General features: G+C 30.6%; 1 pseudogene; it reads left to right on the top strand.

The window, feature by feature from the left end:
- Positions 1-2,562: 2,562 nt before the first annotated feature.
- LOC149033868 (uncharacterized) lies at positions 2,563-6,437 on the top strand (annotated as a pseudogene).
- The last annotated feature ends 660 nt before the right edge of the window (positions 6,438-7,097 follow it).

The raw sequence follows: 7,097 nt of genomic DNA, 5'->3' as shown, positions 1-7,097 counted from the left end.
CCCCAAAACCCCAAAACCCCAAAACCCCAAAACCCCTTATTATTTATTAATATTAATAAATATATAATAATTCTTTAATATTTATATAGAAGCAAATAATAAAGTGTTGAATAGAAATAAATTCTACTCAATGAGATTAGAATTTAGATAATGAATGTGTTTATTTTTTTCCGGTATCTATAGATTAAACAAATTGGGGTTTTAAACCTTTAAGGGTTTGGTGAAATTTCTATTTATAAAATATTATGTTATAAATGCATCTTAAAATATTATCACCATTCAATATTTAATTCTACCATTAAAAAGCAAAATTTTTGAATGGAATAATCGGAGATCTTATTTGAAGAATACAAATTTGATTTTGGAAAAATAACTTTTGTGTTTAATATTTGTGAACAGTGTAATTCAAGTTTCCGATTATAATAAGGCTATTTCTGAGCTTTATGGTCAAAAGATTATACATTTACATGCATAATAATTAGTGTTAATCAAGTAGAATGTGGTATGCTCAGGTAAACACGGGTATGCCAAAAGTAGGAAATCGGACGATTTCCTAAGAAAAATTGAATACTCAGTTCTGGACTGCAAAACAAATATACAATAAGTAGAACATGGTATACTCTGCATACGCAAAATAAGCAGGCGTAGACTTATAGTATTACCACAGTCTACTCAGCAAAACGTGAAAAAATATTCCTATAAAAATAAGGATGTCAAAACAATTCTGAATGGCCATGTTCTACTCGAATGATTCTTTGCAGAAAGTAAAAATATAAGATGCCATAAAGCCTAGAACGACCTAGCTAAAAACATTGAAACCTTAAGTGTTTGAAGCAAGAAAACTTTTAAAAAATAAAAATCAAGTCCCCAAAACCCCAATACATTAAATGTGTATTAATTTTAAGCTATTTTCTATTCATTTTTTTTTTATTAAAATTTTTTTCATTCAATTTTTGTTCAAAATTTATAATTGAAATGGGTCTTTTTACCAAGGAGGAAAGAGCTTCAAGTTTCTGAGAGCTACAGCTTTAATTCAATAATGAATGATAAATATATTGAAAAAGGGTTTTAAAGAATCATGGGTTCGATCATTCTTCAATTTTTATACTCACAGTAATTATGTTATAATTTTAACTCGTCTCTCTCCCTCTAATTTATTTTATCCAAATTAATTTTATATTTTATACTAGTAGTCTTTTTTAATATTAAGGTTTAATTTTTATTAAAAATTAAATATGATCCGCAAGATTATTCTACCGACTCGATTATTAATCTCTCAAACAAGACCAAAACCCTCTCACTGATATATCTTCCTAAAAAACACAAAACTCCCTCATCATAAACTCCTTTCGCAACATCAATCAATATTTTGTGTAACCTCTCGATTCTTCAGCTAAAAGCCATCATAATCATAAAATAAAACTTTCAAGCCTGACTACTAAATCTACTTCACAGATGGGAGACTTAAAATATTTTAATCTCTTTAAAATGGTTTTACCTTTTCTAAGCTATTTGCTCCAGCTATTTTTGGTTTCTTCACATATAAATTTTTAAAAAAACTTTTTACATTCAGAGTTTTTGGAACTTTAATTTATGGCTCACTCTCAGCAATTTCTTATTTTTTTGTAAGAGGGAATTATCACTTTATGTGAATGTATATAAGGCAGATCTCGTTGGTCTAAAATGGAAAAAAGGTTTAAATTATAGATTTATTTAATAGAAAAAGGGTTGTGCTTCCGCAGTAAATTCGAAAGCCGTCTGAGTTGTAAATAATGTAATATTAGAAGATTTCTATGCTCGAAGGTTCGAGGCTTTATCCTGTAATGATTCAAAATAGGATCCATATGATTTAAGAGTAAGGAAGTGTCGAATATGATGATATACTTAAAGCAGTTATAAATGGTTTTAGAATAGATTCATCGAAGACTCAAGATAAAAGTAGCGATGATATTATTGATATTGATTGAGAAGCAATCGATAGTAAGGGGCGAGAGAGCTATAAATGTAGAGAGTACGGATTGTTGTTTATGGAAATAACATAAGCACTTTTCTTAAAATTTTGTATTTATATTTTAAATAAACTTGAAATTTCTAATTTTATAGCCAACATTCATTATACATAACTTAAAGAAAAATTTCCATTCACCATCTAATCATGTATTTGCCACTGCACATATTGCTTTCCTCTGATCATAAATAGCTCTATATTAATTTTGCAGATAGTTTTAATGACATGAAGGTCGTGGACATCCATTTTTATCAAGACAAGCCAAATCAGCTTGAAGCATTGCAAATACTAAGGCCACCATTACTACAACGAATATAATCGCGATATACAGATTCTATTTCGTAATCTAAGCTAATAATCCCATTTAATTTCAAAATTATTTAAAAATATCGCTTAAATCCTGTCTTCTTTTTTAATACACCAAGAATTATAAAATTTTAAAATTTATCAATATAAATTCATACTTAATTTTAAATAACGTACCTGCATTAATTAAATTGCAAGCTAACAAACATTTAATATAAAAAGAATTTATTCGAAAAATCATAGCAAATATGGAACCAGCTACAGATATTCAACTTTTATCAGATCCGTGCAATGATAGAGTCATGAAATCGATGGCTCCTCCTCCTCATAGAGCGTTAACTGTGGAATCTTTGTATAAAGGAGGTAAGATTATTTTCTGAAATTCAGATTACGAATAATGCTAAATATATATTTCTCATTCGTATCAAGAGAATTTGCATTAATAATGAAGAAATATAGGGAAGCCTGATTGGAAATTATTACTCGAGAATCTAAAGCGGTAAGGCCGTGTAGATAGAGAATGCTTCGCTAAATTAATAGCGGAAACTATCGCTCTTTTAAGTAAAATCATATTGTATCTTGTGTGGTTTTAAATTAATTTTTCTAGAGAAGGAGAAAAATTTACTATATATTAAAGATCCAGTAACTATTGTTGGTGATATACATGGTCAATTTTATGACTTGTTGAAGTTGGTGGAGATTGGTGGCAGTCCAGACTCGTCAAAGTATGCAATGGCGTATATTTATTCGATTTATTAGATATCTATTTTTGGGAGATTACGTTGATCGAGGAAGTTTTTCAGTTGAAGTATTGGTTCTGCTGTTCTGTTTTAAAACTAACTTTCCCAAGACTATTATAATGCTGAGAGGAAATCATTAATGTCGCCAGATGACTTCTTATTTCAACTTTAGATAGGAAGTCTTGAGTAAATATGATCAAGATATTTATGATTAGATTATGGAGTGTTTTGATGCGATGCCTATTTCTTGCATTGTGAATTAAAAATTTATCGCTCTTCATGGAGGTATTTCTCCGGAACTTAAAACTGTAAGAAGAAATAAATTTTCTGATCGTTGACTGGAATATACCGATAATATATTTTTTAGCTTGATGATCTTGATGGGATTGGAAGATATAGAGAACCTCCTTCATCAGGGTTGTTGTGTGATATTTTGTGGTCTGATCCAAATTCAAACGATGATGGATTTCAAGAGGTACTCTTCAAAGCAAATGAAGTTAGAGGGTGCTCATTTTTTTATGGAGCTAAAGCTGTTAGAAGATTCTTAAAAAAAAATCGACTGCTCTCTGTTTTAAGAGCTCATTAAGCGCAGTTGTAAGGATATAAAATGCATCATTGGAATGGAAAGAGTTAATTTCCTACAGTAATTACAGTGTTCTCTGCTCCAAATTACTGTGATGTCTACAATAATAAGGGGGCGATACTTAAGTTTAATGTATAATTTTTGACTAATCTTTACCAAATGCCTTACTATAAATTAGAGCAACACTCTAAATATTCAACAATTTAATTATAATCAGCATCCATTCATATTACCAAATTTCATGGACATATTCACATGGAGCATTCCATTCGTATCTGAAAAGGTCGTATAAATGCTGCATCACTTAATAAAAGGAAGTGGAGGTGCTACACCAAGTATATAATAAGACAAAGGTGTGAAAGGAGTGTTAAATATAGGAGCCACCAGTAATCCAACACTTGATAAAAAGAGTGAGGATAAAATTTCAATATATCAATTAAATTGTATAGGAATCGAGGTCCTTCGAAATAAGGTGAAGTCTGTAAGCAAAATGCTAAAGATGTTCCGTGTATTACGGTAATTTAATTTCATTTACGAGCCATGATTAGAGAGGAAAATGAACTTATTGTACAACTACGAGGATTTTGCCCAGATTAAAAGCTGCCAAGAGGAATTCTTCTAAAAGGAAGAGATGCTATTAAAACAGGTAGGGTTAATTAAACAATATCTTCTTGTAAAACATCGCCTTAGCACTTGACGCATTTTCCAGAGCAAAAGAAGTTGATAAAATTAATGAAAGAAGACCTAAATCTTGATGAGACTACTCACTCAATATATATATCCATAGTTTGATTAAAAGTTTAATAGATAATTATAATTATTGGTTATTTGAAGTATAAATTTAAGCATGTAATAAAATATAGTTATAATATATCGCATAATAGCGCATTGCTTGAAAATATTTGAATGATTCTTTCCGATTTCTGCTGAAAAGATTAAAGTAGAGCCCAGTTATAACCAAGGATATCTGACGATATTTTGGAAACGCTGAAACAGCCTTGAATACTTGTCTCATCTGTAAAGTAAGGATATGAGTTTGAAGACTCTTTGCGTTTCAGGCAGAATACAATCTACTCTCTGAAAATGCCACATCCAGAGCGACATAATGATAAAAAAAATAGGAAAAGACTAAAGGTTGAAAGATTATTAGGCTGAGTATTTCATGATCACATGATCAAAAAGTAGTTCATTTTCAAGACTCTTTCTACAATTTTAGACAACAATCATTTGATTGCACTTTAATAACTGTCTCGAAATTCTAGGTCCCAAAATCCTTCGTCTAGATAATTAACATTAAAAATTTATATTTATTGATATATAGAAAAAATTTTATAACTATTTAAAAGATATATATACGATCAAATGAATACATCTATAAAAAAGCTCGAGTCAAAAACAAGTGAACTTTTGGGGTTTTGGGGTTTTGGGGTTTTGGGGTTTTGGGGGGGGTTTTGGGGTAACTAAAGCTCAAGTCCAGGCTTAACAGAATGACTAAGCTTATCTTTAAAAAGCTAATGAATGTGTATGTATAACAATATTAGAAATGATTTCCTTATTATTAACAACTTACGATCATACAACAGAAAATATTGTAAATGTCTCAACTAGCAGAGAAGATAGTTGCTGATGATAATATAGTTGAGAATGCCAAACAAAAAACATTATTGGAAGAATAAGTTAAAATAGTTTTGAACAATTGCTAATAATAACAAAAGAAAAAAATTCATCAATAGATTATAGACAACTTTGAAGAATATTGTAAATAATTAAAAATAATGACGAAATTTATCAGTAATTAAGAGATTCAAAGACTCAATAGTTTAGAGCTGCCCGTGATAGTAAATTAAATAGAGTGAAAGATTATGTTGCAAGAGGTGCCGATATCTAAGCTAAAAATGAATATAATAAAACTGCTTTGCACATAGCAGCAGAAAATGGGCATAAAGATGTAGTGGAATATTTGATTGGGAAAGGTGCCGATATCGAAGCTAAAAGTGAATATAATAAAACTGCTTTGCACCTGGCAGCAAATAAAGGGCATAAAGATGTAGTGGAATATTTGATTGAGAATGGAGCCGATATCCACGCAAAAAAGAATTATAATTAAACTGCTTTGCACGTAGCAGCAGAAAATGGGCATAAAGATGTAGCGGAATATTTGATTGGGAAAGGTGCCGATATCGAAGCTAAAAATGAATTTAATAAAACTGCTTTGCACCTGGCAGCAAATAAAGGGCATAAAGATGTAGTGGAATATTTGATTGAGAAAGGTGCCGATATCGAAGCTAAAAATGAATTTAATAAAACTGCTTTGCACCTGGCAGCAAATAAAGGGCATAAAGATGTAGTGGAATATTTGATTGAGAAAGGAGCCAATATCCACGCAAAAAAGAATTATAATTAAACTGCTTTGCACGTAGCAGCAGAAAATGGGCATAAAGATGCAGCGGAATATTTGATTGGGAAAGGTGTCGATATTGAAGCTAAAAGTGAATATAATAAAACTGCTTTGCACCTGGCAGCAAATAAAGGGCATAAAGATGTAGTGGAATATTTGATTGAGAATGGAGCCGATATCCACGCAAAAAAGAATTATAATTAAACTGCTTTGCACGTAGCAGCAGAAAATGGGCATAAAGATGCAGCGGAATATTTGATTGGGAAAGGTGCCGGTATCGAAGCTAAAAATGAATTTAATAAAACTGCTTTGCACCTGGCAGCAAATAAAGGGCATAAAGATGTAGTGGAATATTTGATTGAGAATGGAGCCGATATCCACGCAAAAAAGAATTATAATTAAACTGCTTTGCACGTAGCAGCAGAAAATGGGCATAAAGATGTAGCGGAATATTTGATTGGGAAAGGTGCTGGTATCGAAGCTAAAAATGAATTTAATAAAACTGCTTTGCACCTGGCAGCAAATAAAGGGCATAAAGATGTAGTGGAATATTTGATTGAGAATGGAGCCGATATCCACGCAAAAAAGAATTATAATTAAACTGCTTTGCACGTAGCAGCAGAAAATGGGCATAAAGATGTAGCGGAATATTTGATTGGGAAAGGTGCTGGTATCGAAGCTAAAAATGAATTTAATAAAACTGCTTTGCACCTGGCAGCAAATAAAGGGCATAAAGATGTAGTGGAATATTTGATTGAGAAAGGAGCCAATATCCATGCATAAAATGATTGAAGCTAAAAATCTTTATACATGTATTTTATATAATGATGTAATTAAAGGAAATTTTCTATAAAATTTTTTTTTAAGCTTTAATATTTTTGCTCCCTATGGTTTGGTATTCGATTTTTCATTAAATTAGTTTTACATGTCAATGCAATCTTCTTTTTTTAATTTTACTATTAATATCTTGACCATAGCTGTCCAAAAAAGTATTAGATATTACAGAACTGTCAAATATTATCATCTCATTATTCATATTTATTAATTGTATTTTAATTAATA

The sequence above is a fragment of the Pocillopora damicornis genome, unplaced genomic scaffold (genome assembly GCF_964200805.1).
Source record: "Pocillopora damicornis unplaced genomic scaffold, jaPocDami1.2 SCAFFOLD_2400, whole genome shotgun sequence".
Classification (NCBI taxonomy): Eukaryota; Metazoa; Cnidaria; class Anthozoa; order Scleractinia; family Pocilloporidae; genus Pocillopora; species Pocillopora damicornis.
This window is presented reverse-complemented; position numbering and strand designations above follow the sequence as displayed.